This window comes from Thermobia domestica, chromosome 3 (genome assembly GCF_964235325.1).
Source record: "Thermobia domestica chromosome 3, izTheDome1.hap1.1, whole genome shotgun sequence".
Lineage (NCBI taxonomy): Eukaryota > Metazoa > Arthropoda > Insecta > Zygentoma > Lepismatidae > Thermobia > Thermobia domestica.
In genome coordinates, this window is record NC_137456.1 from 341,834,860 (window position 1) to 341,850,300 (window position 15,441).

At 39.4% G+C, this 15,441-nt stretch overlaps 1 protein-coding gene across 7 annotated transcripts in view; it reads left to right on the forward strand.

Annotated features, from left to right (window-relative positions):
- Eip74EF (Ecdysone-induced protein E74) overlaps window positions 1-15,441 on the forward strand; it is an 876,410-nt gene that overhangs the window by 99,385 nt on the left and 761,584 nt on the right. For 6 of the 7 annotated variants that reach the window (XM_081752849.1, XM_081752852.1, XM_081752853.1 and 3 more), the window contains exon 2: window positions 14,075-14,196. The gene's annotated coding sequence lies outside the window, so the exon portion shown is untranslated. The remainder of the gene's footprint in view (window positions 1-14,074; window positions 14,197-15,441) is intronic. The other variant, XM_081752850.1, reaches the window with a different exon arrangement.

A 15,441-nucleotide genomic window follows, 5' to 3' on the forward strand; every position in this document is an offset into this window, starting at 1 on the left:
CGCAGTTTTCGAGATAATCGAAATTATTTGTAAACGTAAAAAATTATGCTATACGATAACAACTCAACTTATAAAACATTCCGAATTACACCTCTACCAGGGGCGCCATTTAGGGGCAGGAGGGGGCAATTGCCCCCTAAGAGTTTGAGGAATGCATATACTTTAATTGATTGTCTACTAATATACTGGTACAAAACGTAAAAGCCTTATGTCGTTGGTACTCTTGCCTTCCCCTTAAGCGAAGTCTTAAATGACGCCCCTGGCCCCCACATTCTTCTAACAATAAGCCACCAACTACTTATACGTTTCACGATAATTTTGTTAAAAAATGATATGATTTTCATGACTTCTTTGTTTTTACTTCGAGACTTTCCACTGCCACTTATTGCATTGGGTTGACTGCACCATTTTTCGTATCTATTGGGCCTTACATTCACCAAACCCTTGGGCCCACGATGGCCTGTACCGATTGACGGAAACGCTTTACTTTACATTTACCTAGAAATAATAAATATCTGATGCATTGTAGTTTAATAATAATAATAATAATAATAATAATAATAATAATAATAATAATAATAATAATAATAATGTATTGTAAGGATCCCCACGTTGCCGTACCAGGCAATAACCACGTGTGAACTACATGTGTTGATAATAAACACAAACAAACAGACGACGTTCCCGAAGAGGAGTCGATCACCATCGCCATCAGTCGGAAGGACGAGTACCCACGATGGAAGCCGACAAGACAGAATAAAAAGGACCTGCACACCTCGACCAACATCAATCTTCACGGATTGATCACACCACCTAGAACCCCTCTCACGACGCTTGGTCACCGAGAGGTACCTATCCTTATACCCACGACGCTTGGTCACCGGGTTCCTTTCCTCTCTCTCACGACGCACGGTCACCGAGAGAGAGATATCTAATCTACACCCCTCTCACGACGCTTGGTCACCGAGAGTACCTCACCTCAAAGCCCACGACGCTTGGTCACCGGGCTCCCATCTAATCTTACCTGATATTAGTGGGATTTCTTATTATTTGTGTACATAAAACTTTTGTAATAAAAAGGGTGAAGGGAAAAGTCCAAATCCCGAGTACATTTCATTTGCTCTACCCGAGAAATCTTTACATGGTGGAGGCGCCGGGTAACGATTGCGATGGAGGTGCAGAAGGTAACGATTGCGAATAACTAGGAGCAGGTTGGGTGTGATGCACAGTAGAAGTTGGCTGTTGTGCATAGGTTGGCATGTATGAATTAGAATTCGTTTGGCTATAATGGTCGCACAAAGGGAGTGGTGAGGGGCGGTTAGGTTGGCCGATTAAAGAATGAATTGCCTGTGACAATTCTACATAATTCCTCTTTTGCATGAGATCTTGAGCTTTTTCCAGTTCGTGGAGTCGTTCCTGCAGCCGCTGGATTGTTGGAAAGGATTCCAACGCTATCTTTTGCAGCAAATTTCGTTGTAGTCCTAACGAAAGAAAATGAATTTTCTGTTCCTCTGAAGCCTCTGGCATCAGCTGTCTAATAGCCCTCAATTTCCTTAAGAAATAAGAATCGACTGATTCATTTTCGTTTTGTTGAATTTGAAAAATTTCTAATTCCGCCTTATACGCTGGTATATTTGGGCGGGACAGAGAAATTAATTTGGTTTTCAGTTGTTCGTAACTTAGTGTGTCGAATTGATTCAGATTTTGCAATTGTAAGACAAAGTCAAGAGCTCAGTATGGCAAAAAGAACTGTATGCTATTATATATGCTTTACGCAAATTTAGATATTTTTTACTCAATCGTAAATTTAAATTGTTTACAGACGCAAAATGTCTAACCTCTTTACGTAGTCACCCGGACAGAGTGGGGAAATACACTCGCTATAGACTTTTCTTAGCTGACTATAATTTCGATATCTGTCACATTGAAGGACAGAAACATCCGGCTGATATCATTAGCCGCTTAGAGCAGAATAGCAGTGATATTTCAGAACCCATGGACCCACATCAGGCAATCGAAGATCTACATGCATACAGATCTAATTCATTAGAGGAACCCATTCTCCAAATAGAATACTCAGGATCTTTGAAGAACTTACGAGAAGAACAGCGTAAGGATGACACATATGCTGATATTATAACAGTTTTAGAAGGGGGAGAACCGGCAAAAAGTTCCACCACGAGGGCAGCCAAATATTTCCAATTAAAAGACAACATATTGTATCGAACACAAAAACATCCAGAACTTGGGCTACTTCATCTTTTGTGCATCCCGAAAAGCTTGGCAGGACATTGGTTCGAGTCTATTCATAAAGACCCGTCAGCTCCCCATTTTGGGTTTTCTAAGACATACAAGACTGTCCTTAACAAATACTACATGCCAAACATGAAATCATACTTGGCATTCAGAATCAAGAACTGTAGGGAGTGCCAACTATTGAAAAAACTACCCAGAAAACAACAAGGTGAACTTCTGCACCACCCGATAGGCCATATAGGAGAACGATGGATGTTTGACGGCTTAGGTCCCTATCCGCACGAAGAAGGGAAACCAAAATATGTTCTAGTCGCCATCGAAACAAGTACACGTTATATAGTGACAAAGGCTGTTAATGGGATTACAGCAGATACAATTGAACAATTCTTATTGGAAGAAATAATTCTGAAATTCGGCGCCTTTCGTTTCCTTCATCTGGACAGACATCCTGTGCACAGAGCGAAGAAACTTCAAAAACTAGCAGAGATATATAACTTTGAATTTAAGTTCTGCCCTGCTTTCAACCATCAAGACATAGGATTAGTCGAAGTTATGAACAAAACACTGCAGAATTCCTTAAAATTTTTCGTCCAACAAAATCACGAAACATGGCCAAAATTATTACCTCATATTACTTTTGGTTTAAATAGTTTCGCTCAATTAGGAACGAAGAAATCCAGCTTCTTTCTCATGTTTGGATACGAACCTAGGACCATCAGCGATTGCAAACTAAGGATTACCCCTCAGCTACAGCTTGAACGGGACCAACTCGTAAAACTTCGAGAAAAGACACGGCATAACTTACTGAAGGCTCACGAACAACAAAAGAAGTACTTTGATAGAAGACATAAACAACAAACTTTTCACACTGGAGATAAAGTACTCATTTACTTTCCCTTTCGAAGAATTGGAGAGTCATCACAATGGACCGATAGATACTGCGGACCGGCTACAATAATTTCAAAACTAAACAATAATCTCTATCGAGTTCGCATGCCCCATAATTTCAGGGAGAAAGAACAGAATATTTCCATTGACAGGATTAAGCAATTTCATGCAGCAGAAGAATATATACATAATGACAATGATGACGAACGCACCAGCTAGGAAGAAGAAAAGAGAAGATAAGAAGAGAGAGAACCAAGATCATCATCCTCTCAGCAGATATAAACGAGCGACAAGCGAAGCGCACTCTTCATGTTTCAGCGGCAAAGGAAAAAAAAAAGACGGATATGGTTATCGTCTATAATGATTATCGTTTGTATATAACAACATATGCAATCCGATATGGTTATTTAAATTCATATAAATTAGTACTCACCCTCAATAAACAGAAAACCTGATTTTCCGTTTGCCTTCTGCATTCACTACTTTTTCGTAATGAATCGTGGCGGTCTGGTTACGACTTAAGACCTCTTTATAAGTCCTCACCACGTTTTTAACCTGCCGCCACAACTTCTCTTCGTTTACGCTCTTTAAAAATTTATATGCTTTTAATATTTTATGTTTTTTTCCCCCCCTTATATCGTTTTCTTCTAAATATTTTTTGATTTTGCACAATAATTCACTATTCACGATCACATGAACCATTCTCGCTGATCTTTACTTCAGAAGTAATTGATAACTCCAATATTTCTTTCCATTGTAGGAACTGCAAGATCGACAGGAGAATCATGAAATCAGCATTTATTTTCTTGCTGGCATACACAGTACTTTCAACCGCACGAGCTAATGAACTTATCTTTAAACAGTATGGACTGTCACTAGCAAAATTTAAGCCTATTATTAATTACGAAGCTACGGAGTTTTTACCATATCGCCTGCACCTTGATTTTTCAGCAGTGAAATTAAAAAAACGAATCTTGTATCGGCTATGAATACCTTATTAAAATACTTCATGAAAAGGAAAAACTATATATTAACAAGATTAAAGATATTATCCCATGTGACTTTCAAACAGGATGTTCCACAAGACCTAAACGCTTTATATTTAACTTATTACTTGGACTAGCAAATTTCGGCCTTAGTGGTTTTAGCCTATACGAAGTTCATAAATTAAAATCAGCAATTCATCAAATTCAGTCGCAGAACCAATATTTAAATGATCAAATTCAAGAAATTAAACGAAGTAACTACGAACTTACGCATTTAGTCACCAATTTGTCAGTAGCTGTTGAAAAAATGATATCTCAAGTACACCATGAAATGCTCGAACTTGTGTGTACAACCACTACAAATGAACGATTTCTAATTACTTTACTACATTTTCAAATTATAGAGCAACATTTTGATTCCCTTATACAGGGCTTACTGCAAAATACCGTCAATGACGTTCTAATAAAGCCAGATCTCGCCCGCAAAATGATTGCTAATAATCAAAATCTACGGGGCTCACTAGTAGAACGCGACCTAGGTCTGTTCTATCAATGTTCAAAGGCTTACCTTATCGCCTTTGACTCCTCATTGGCAAACTTGGATATCATTATCCAGACTCCTATTATACATAATAAGGATCATTACATGCTCTATAAAATTTACAATAATGGATTTTTAACGGATACTGCCCATATCCACCTTAAATTGCCAAGTTACGCTATATGGACTACCGAAGGAATCTATGAATTAGATCTCTCTATATGTCAACCTCACCCGATGTACTCTATCTGCAAGACACAATCTCAAGCCCGTTCCCAGGGAACAGATTGCCTCTACAACTTAGTATTCCGAAATTCGACGGCCAATTGCCACTTGATTCCAACTCTTTCTAAAAATGAGGAATTCTACTTATACTCACCTATGGGTCTCCATCTGACGACTAGAAAATCTGTAAAAGTTACCAGGCATAGGAACCATATAATCACTGCAGATGGCGTTAATACATCTTCTACATACTTCTTTCAATATGAGGATTTCGAAAGAGTACTTACTGACACCCTGAATTTGCCTTCACGTCATACGGCCAATTTTACAATTGAATTTCGGCACCTGCCTGCTCAGAACGATATCAATTTTACCCTGAATCTTCAAAATTTCCAACGAACCATAACATCTATGCATTCCCTCTTACAACATGAAAAGAACTTTCTCCCAGACCATTTCTCGGATTTTCATCTTGCTCCAACTTTCCCCTGGACACTAATAATCATCGCGGCCTTAATTGTTTTATTACTAATTGGAATTGGATGTTTTCTTTATTATTTATACAAGCGCGTGGTTCCGAACAATCGCTAATCTCACAACCTCCTTCTTTTGCAGTATGTTTCATCTTCTTCCACTCATTATCACGGCCGCAATAGTTCTTCTATTTTTCGCTTTCCTATATATTCTATACCGCCGCCTCAGGATACGGCCAGAATTAACATCCCCTCCTCGCATCGAGATCTCACATCCACTACCGATGACCTCGTCCCGGTCGGCGCCAGAGACAGTGTTACCATCACCACAATATGCTACGGCCCTCACTATAAGCGACCTAGTATATGTATATTAACTGTAATCACCAGAGCTTCGACAGCCTCTCCTTTGAGGGAAATGACGTAACATACGGATCCTGCTTAGCTTAAGAGGACAAACTGTCAGTGCTCCAACTTCAACTTTAAAACTTATGTGATAATATCTCAAACAGTGATATCAGTGACCAGTGCTTTTTAACTCTGCTTTTGTGTTTCAGTGTTATAGTGTTTTCCAGTGTATACTGTGCCCCATGCAGACTCCAGATGCTGGCACAACCACGAAAAAATAATCCAGTGGCTTATTTTTTTTCTACGCCCCGGGGGTGTAAGGATCCCCACGTTGCCGTACCAGGCAATAACCACGTGTGAACTACATGTGTTGATAATAAACACAAACAAACAGACGACGTTCCCGAAGAGGAGTCGATCACCATCGCCATCAGTCGGAAGGACGAGTACCCACGATGGAAGCCGACAAGACAGAATAAAAAGGACCTGCACACCTCGACCAACATCAATCTTCACGGATTGATCACACCACCTAGAACCCCTCTCACGACGCTTGGTCACCGAGAGGTACCTATCCTTATACCCACGACGCTTGGTCACCGGGTTCCTTTCCTCTCTCTCACGACGCACGGTCACCGAGAGAGAGATATCTAATCTACACCCCTCTCACGACGCTTGGTCACCGAGAGTACCTCACCTCAAAGCCCACGACGCTTGGTCACCGGGCTCCCATCTAATCTTACCTGATATTAGTGGGATTTCTTATTATTTGTGTACATAAAACTTTTGTAATAAAAAGGGTGAAGGGAAAAGTCCAAATCCCGAGTACATTTCATTTGCTCTACCCGAGAAATCTTTACAGTATTCTTGTGGCGACCCTTTCTATGGATTCGTTCTTATTGATCGCCATGGAAGTACGCAGGGAGTGGGTCCTGGAAGTCCGGACCCCTCCCCCGAAATTTCGACTTTTGTGTAAATTTAGCCTAATTTTAGGGTCAATTTTAGGAATTTTAATATAACAAACCCTCATATTGATTTTAGACTTCCCCGAAATAAATTCCTGCGTACGCTACTGTTGATCGCAGTTGGGATTCGTGATTGAAGCTTGTAGAAATGGGTGCCAGTGTAACTAAAACTGTGCGGTAGATATCCTAATTTGGATGTCGAAAATAGATATGTGGGGGGCACGGTGGCTCAAGGTAAAGTTCTTCGTTCTGATGCATAGGATCCTTGGTTCGAACCCAGGTCAAGTAAGTTTGTGCTGGACAAGATCGTGTCCCATTGTTTCTATTCCACTAATTCTTCCATTATCATTCATTATCATCCATTATCATTCCCGAGTTCCTGCCGGGAATCGAACCATTGTTTCTTTCATTTCCTATTTAACAATGTTAAGGGGATTTTATTTCAGATCATTCACACTGTTGCAAATACGTACATCCTATCTTTCGCTGATGGAGCAGTCACTGTTTGATGTGGCTTCCAAGCGAAAAAAAGAACCCAAAAAGAAACTGCATATAAGAAAATAATGCAAGAAATCACTTTTTTTTTAAATGTCATTCTTCACCACCTCGAATGGGATTTTTCTCTAAGAACTATAAGGAAGTGCTTTGGCACAGACGAAGGAGAATCCAACGACTTCCACATATTCCGTTCACCGATAACAAGATTGATATAAAAAAGTGACAACGTTTGTCTATTTTTGGAGGCTCCAGGAAGTAGTTGCGGAAGGCAAGGAACGGCGGGAAGTTTAATTTGCCAGCCGCTCAAGGTCGATTTCTGGAAAAGAAGATTCACAGGAAACGTACGAAGAATATTCTCGTGTGAGATATTTTCAATCTGCAAGCACATTGCTTGTCTATATTGATCTGTAGATTAACAGTTTCCAAACCTGTGTTGCGACGAGTTGAAGCGTCGTCTGTCTTGAGCCAGAGCATCACGACTATAAGGCAAAAGTGTAGAATATAATGAATAGTGGAATAGCGCCTGCAAATTTTCAATAAATAAGCGTATTTTAAGGAATGTAATAAAATGGCGGTGGGAGACACCTTAGCGTAGTAGTGGTTAAAGCGTTGGATACACGTTCACGTGAGTGAAGGCGCGGTGGATCAGTGGTAGAGCGTTCACCTCCGGTGCTTGGAGTCCCGCGTTCGATCCCAGCTCGCGCCGTGTGGACTTTGTGGTGGACAAACACCGTGCTCGTGGGTTTTCTCGGGGTTCTCCCATTTCCTTCCACTTTCTTCATTCTACCATTTCACTCCTCTCTCATCATCACCGTCTCCTTTAGCCTAACCGGCCTAACCGTGGGACGTAAAACTTAAAGATTTCATTTAAGTTTTTTCATGTTCACGTGGTCTTGGATTCGATTCCCGCCCGGTGCTTCTCAATTTACGGTTGCTAAGAGATAGCGTTGGACTGGCTCAGACCCATAAGGGCTGTCATGCCAGTGGTTAGTTAGTTTTAATAAAATAGTGGTTACCCAACAGTTTTGGTTCACGGCGCTCTTGGAGTTTCACGATTTATCGATAGCGGTTAAAGTCAGAACATAGGAATACATAAACATACATGAACATTTTAGGTAATATCCTAATGAAAGACGGCAAACGTCTCAGTTTATGTGTCACGATACTCCTGATAATAAACAGCCGCGCTAATAGATGTCGCTACTTTCGCTATCGTTCGCCTGTATAACGAAATTTTGGAATAATTGCATAATTATGCTATAGAGCTTAATGGGCAGATTCAAGGTAAATGTCAATTTTTAATTAAGCATATTTTTAATCCATAGCGTACAGCAGACCAAACGATTCAGAGGAGCAACTAACCACTTGGAGTAACAGCCTTTCTTGTGGGCCTGAGCTGTCCATTTGTTAGCGACCGGCTGAACTACGTCTAGCCAGGCCCGTATCCAGGGGGTCTAAGGGGCCGCCCCCGAAATTATGGCTCTCCCCCTAAAATTTTCACGGTAGACTGGCAAATGAACTATAATATGGTGATGAACTATATAATATGATATGGTTGCATCGGCCCCCCTACATTTTTGGGCTGGCTATAGGCCTGCGTCTAGCCTAGCGATAAACACATGAAAAGACCAATCAGGAACTTTCTAGACCTAGTGGCCGTCACATCTTCTACTCAACTGGCTCCCTAGCTTGCCTCACGACACTGGTTGAATGCCGAAAATTAGGAAAAATCGGCCGAAAATCGAGCAGTTCGAAAACGGTGTAGGCTAAGTGTATCACTTAGTCAAGACGCACCAGGGTGCCGCGGCGCACAGTTTGAGAATCTATGGAATAAAATAAGAACGAACACTTTGTGCAATTAACACTTCCTGTCTCCAGCAAGACTATATAGAAACGAGACATACTATTTAAAGGGCGATACAAACTACTACACGGATTTGAATTCGAGGCATGTACCCTCATCGGGAGTTGAACACGGTACCAGACGCGTTTATAGACATGAAGGTTCACAATTTTGCGGATCGTGAATGCGCTTCTTTCGTATCAAATCTGAATGTGCTTTCATTATCTCAGGTATATGTCTGTTTGTCTCTTTAAACCTGTAACTTGATTACTCTGTAATCAAACTTAACTGACGTAAGCTAATTCAACCTTTACTAAACTTAGCCTAACCAAAGATAGCCTAACCTAAGTTATACTTATCAAAAGATAATATAAAATGAACTTATCAAAGTGAAGCTAATCTAGCATGAGTTACAGTTACAGAATCTAACCTGACCAGTGCTAACCTCAGCTACATTTATCACAGCTAAACTACTCAAAACTTTACTGAAATCAAACTATTCTTAAGTTAGACGTATGAGAGTTAAGCTAACTTAAGCTGAACTTAACTGACGTAAGCTAACCTACTTTTACTAGATCTAGGCTAATCGTAGCTAGCATACCTATCCTAAGCTAGAAGTAATGTTGCGAAAGAGATTAGGTTTAGTGGTCTCTCGTCTCGAAAGGACGTAGCGAAAGTGCTAGCCCTGTCTCGTCTCCTATACAGAGTGAGTCAAAATTATGTTTTCGATTTTAATTACTTTTTTTTTTTTTTTTTGCTTTTAATAACACGTATGTAAACAGAGATTGCACACTGATTGATCAACTCAAAAAGCTTCTTTCTAACATATTATAAATGTTCAATATGCGATCCACGAGTTACATAACATACATATAGCCTATAATCAAATCCCTACCAAACTCTTCCTAACATGTTAGGGTCGATATCGCCCATAGCTGCACTCACGCAATTCAACCACAGTTATAGGAAATGCCGGTATAAACACCCTACATTTTCCACAGAAATGTCGTTCAATTTGCGTAACGGACTTAGTCGCATGTAAAACCAAGCACATAGAACGTTCTGTGGCCTGTAGAAGCCATATTGCTCACTTCGACTAAACTGTCCCCTGGTGGACGTCTACGTAATTACTCCTCTGTAATAGAAAGAGAAAAAAAGTTTTTTAAAATTATATTTCAGAAAAAGGGTATATTGGCAAGAAAAGCTCATTACTCTTCGAATAATAAATTAACGAAATCATTAACGTTTTCACTCACCCGATATTGTCATGAAAATTCTGTCTCACATCGTCTCGTGAGCGCCAGGAGCTAAAAGGTAAAATTTATTCCAAGAATAATCGTATTTGTAATTTTATGCGATTATTCCCTAAAGTAAATCTAAGCTAAACAGTGTAAGGTCCATTTGTAAAGTTTGGAGTACCTTTATTCCTAGAATTGCAAGATTTACAGCGATTTTCCTTGTGGCAGGCCTAAAGTAAATTTGTACGAAAGAAAACGCGATCTCAGCAACATGCAAGCGATTACATACGTAGACAAAATATGGAAATACTATGTTTTTTCACCCAATCTTTGCTGAAGGAGAAAAAAATCACATAAATGTATTTATCAACACGGCCTTGACAATATAACAAGATCAGTCTGTGATTTCCAACAGAATGTTAATCTTTTTGCTAAAATGAGAGCATGCCGCATATCAAGTGCTTCCTAAGTCTTGACCGTGACATACCTTCAATGCGCTCAGTTGGCATTTTACGAATGTATTTCTTACTAAAAGGAAACACAAATATATATATAAAGTTTCTTATTTTTTTTATTCTTTCTTTCCATTGATTATAATATGCGAGCTGTAGTTTGGAAAATAAATTTTTCTACACTGTCATTTACGGGGAGTTTTATTCGAAATAAATGTTTATATGCCACCCTTATTCTTAGCGGAGTTATCAAATATGTGTTTATATGCCACACTTATTCTTATCGGTTATCAGCTATGTGTGTATATGCCACACTTATTATTAACGGTTATCGGCTATGATTCGGCCACGAAAATGGAAGCCACTTTTTTTATAAACATGTATAATGTTATCGGTGTTGAGTACCTATACAATAGTTTGATTTTTATATTTTTGATTTCTATGGGAAATTGATATTTCATTTCACTGGTTTCTTCTTTTCAAATCTATTAAAATGCACTTTGTCTTGTGAAAATTCAGTTCTATTACCTATCAATTCAAATATTTCTATATCAGCTAGCTGAAATATCCGTTCTTCGCACGGGAAGAATAAGTATATAAAAAATATTTGAACCCCTTTGCCACCTTTGCATATGCATTTCAATGAAGGTCTAATGATAGATGAAGATATAATGATCTATGAGATACTTAACTTGTTAATATAAATTTTAAATCTCTTAGGATACACCCTAAAACGAAAGTAACATGAGCTATCTCGATGTATGTTTATTACAAACTGTTCAGCCGTTTTCTCATGATGCGATCATAAATAACATACACCACTTTCAATTGCCCCTTACAAGTATGTAACCACATTCTGCTCAGAGCAAGTTTGGTTGCGTACCCGCCAGACTTTTAAAACATTATATTTTGTGGCGCCTAAATATTGACTTCTAAAAAGCCATCCAAGCCTCTGATTAGATTTTGAATGACTTTTAGTGAAAAATCACGTGCTAATAAAGCTTATAAGCCACACTCATCTTCTCCGACCGTATGATGTCTTTATATACCACATTTATAATCAATAGAGCTTTTGGCTACGTTTATAGCACACTCATCCTTAACCGAGTTATCGGCTGTGTTTATAATCCACACCCATTTTTAATGGAGTTATCGGCTGTATTTATGTCACACCCATTCTTAACGGAGTTATCAGTTGTGTTTACATGCCACATACATTTTAATGGAGTTATTAACTATGTTTATATGCCACACCCACTCTCAACGGAGTTATCCGCTATGGTTTATATGTCATAACCACTTTTAACGAAGTTATCGGCTGTGTTTATATACCTCACCCATCCTTAACGAAATTATCGGTTATGTGTTTATATGCCACACTTGTCTCTAAAAGAGCTTAAAAAGTAGAATATTGTGATGTACATATAGTTTTGTATGCAATGTACGCATAGGGCATGTTCAATTTGCTTTATTGTGTCTCTTTGATTAGGTATTAAGTTCTGTAATTGATTTATTGATATGTAATTGTGTCTTTGTTAGCAGCGAGGTTATGTAGAGCAAGACTTATAGCAACAACATCATATCAGGCTTTGTTTGGGGAAAAAAGGAGAGGGGGTGATACTCCACTCATATAAGAATTTCAGCGTGGGGGACCCGGGTTCGATTCCCGGCGGGAGCTCATGTGGTTCGAATTCCACGTTAATCAGTAGGTCCACGTCTCATATAGGCTCGCTGCTGAAAGGGACGCTAAATTAATATCAACTCAACTCAATTCATATAAGAATTTCATATTTATGTTAGTGTATTAATAAAAATACATATGGCAGGATAGTTTATGTTAGTATATTAATATACGAGGGAAATTCGGAAAAAATTCTCCGTTTGCGCATGCGCGAGAAATGGTCGGAAAGAGTGACGTCATCAGTCCTGTGTCGCTGTGTGCAGTAGTTCAGTAGACAGTGTGCAGTAGTTCAGTAGACAGTGTGCAGTAGAAGGAGAAGGTTGTATTGAGTTCACTCGTCCGTTGTAAGAAGTGGAAATAAACGCTACAATACAAAAAAAAAAACGCCAAGTGTGAAGTGCGTGCGGTAGTACGATTTCCGAGTGCAAAAAAAACTTTTACAGCTTTGATTAATCATGAACTGTACAATGTTTACGGACTAAACGTGATGAGTGAAGGTGTTGTACGTGAATTGTGTCGCATGTTTAAAAATGGACAAACTGGCGTGCACGTTGCGCCCAGAAGTGGGCACCCATCTGTAGTTAGTATAGAACTCGTGCAGGCAATGAACTCAGCTGCACCTTTTGAGCCACATAAAACAGTGAATTGTGTCGCACTGCTTCGATAATGTGCTTCACAATGCTGTTAACGGGTGGCTACATTCTCAGGCGGGAGTTTTTTTTTCAGAACGAATTTGTGAAACGTTAGACAAGTGTCTCAATTTGAAATGAAATGAAATAAAGTCTTTGAGTTTTACGTCCCACGATTATGCCGGCTGGGCTAAAGGAGACGGTGATGATGAGTAATGAATGAAATGGTGGAATGAAGAAAGTGGGTGGAAGCGGGAGAACCCCGAGAAAACCAACGCACATGGTGTTTCTCCACCACAAAGTTCACTTGGCGAGGGTTGGGATCGAACCCGGGACCCCAAGCACCAGAGGTGTACGCTCTACCACTGAACCACCTGTCTCAATTTGAATTGTGATTACGTTGGAAAGTAATATAATGTTGTACTTTTCTAATGTGTATGAGAAAAGTTCTCTATCTGCGAATGTATGCAATCGATAACCGGTAGCATTTTTTTTTTCAAATTGCCCTCGTACAATTGATTAAAAACGTGTATTTCTGAATCTCGAGGGAGAAGAATTGCATCCTGCCCTCTCCAAGTAACGCCCCTGGTTTTAAAGTGGAATCTAAACCACTGTAGGACATTTGGAGCTCTCCCACCAGAAACCAAACCCGCGACCTCGCGCACCAAACTCACCTGCGTTAGCCACTAGACCATCAAGAAAGTTAGGTTCTGTAATTGGTAAATGAAGTGCTCAATGCACAAGCGAATCAAGTCCATTTTTGGGCATTTATTGACATGTTTCATTTTTAAGACTTCTATGTGAAGCTCCTTTCATAGCATTAAAGATACATCTCTAGATATTGTAAATAAATCTTATAGTGGAAAGATACTCTTAACTTTCCTGTGCTCCTTACAAACTCTATTTCTATCTTTCTGACAACTTTGGTATTTTTGGTTTTATTCCCATGTGCTATGAATTCCCAAATAAACAAAGGTAAATACACTAAAAGTAAATAAGTTTATATCTCCATTGCTGTTTTAAATGAATAAAAAAAATTTTCTTTTTTCAGAAGAGATTGGAAGCCCGTTCCATCGGGTCGACACGATGACTGATGAACCAAATAGTTTATATTCGACAAGCATAGATCCTCCGCAAGATGGGTTTCCGGATAAAAAGAATACCAAGCTATTGGTAAGTACACGAAATATCATGATATTTTAGTAAACGGTGGCACTAGTAATGTTTGTATAACAATAACATACCGTATAATAGCCCGTGGCAAAGAACGAATATTATAATAGAAATGCATCATTTTATAATACATACCAAAGAATATTTCTATATACTAAACGTATTGACATTGAGAAATTGTACTACCCTCAAAAATTCGACCATCAATAATACGATTCCTTCAGATTTTCGGTGTTTATATTGGAGCGTATTCTCAAATTTGCCGCGTTGGCATACCACTGTTTACTGGAGACTCCGTTTACGTTTCGATGGCGCTGTAATTTCGAGGAACTCTTTATTCGGTTAAATTTAAATTCTAGGGCTTAGGAATTAGATTTCTGGACTTTCGGCATCTATGGTCATGTTAGCCCATCACTAGGATTAGGATCACGAATTAGATTTCTGGGCTTTCGGCATATATGGCCATGTTAGCCCGTCACTAGGATTAGGATTATGGATTAGATTTCTGGATTTTCGGCATCTATGGCCATATTAGCCCATCACTAGGATTATGATTAGGAATTAGATTTCTGAGCTTTCGGCATCTATGTCCATGTTAGCCCATAACTAGGATTAGGATTACGAATTAGATTTCTGAGCTTTCGGCATCTATGGCCATGTTAGCCCATCACTAGGATTAGGATTAGGAATTAGATTTCCGGGCTTTCAGCATATATGGCCATAAGATTAGGATTAGGATTTAGATTTCTGGGCTTTCAGCATATATGGTCATGTTAGCCCGTCCCGTATGAGAGATGACGTCCTTCGGTGATCAAACTATTCGAGGAAAGGAAAGGAAGAAAGATTGGGGGAGAAAGGAAGCGGCAAGGGACCTGCACGTTAGGTACCACCCCAGCATTTGCCTGGTGTGAATGAGGAAAATCCAGGGAAACTCACCCAGGATGGTTAGCCTGAAAAAGGTTTTACACCTCTTCGATCTCTTCGATCTAGTGTCCCCACCGAGAATCGAACCCGGTACCGTTCGCACTAAAGACGAGAGTGTTAGCGACTACGCTACGCGGGACCATTAATTTAAATTCTGTAGAGCTTTTTTATTTAGTTGGTAAACGTTAAAATTCGTTTGATTTTCACTTAGTGTTTCTTTCTTTAAAGGGTTGTACAGATGATCATTTTTTGTTAACCATATACAGCATATATGATATAACTATCCAAAACCCGACAGTCCTCAGGTTCGAAGATTGCCGG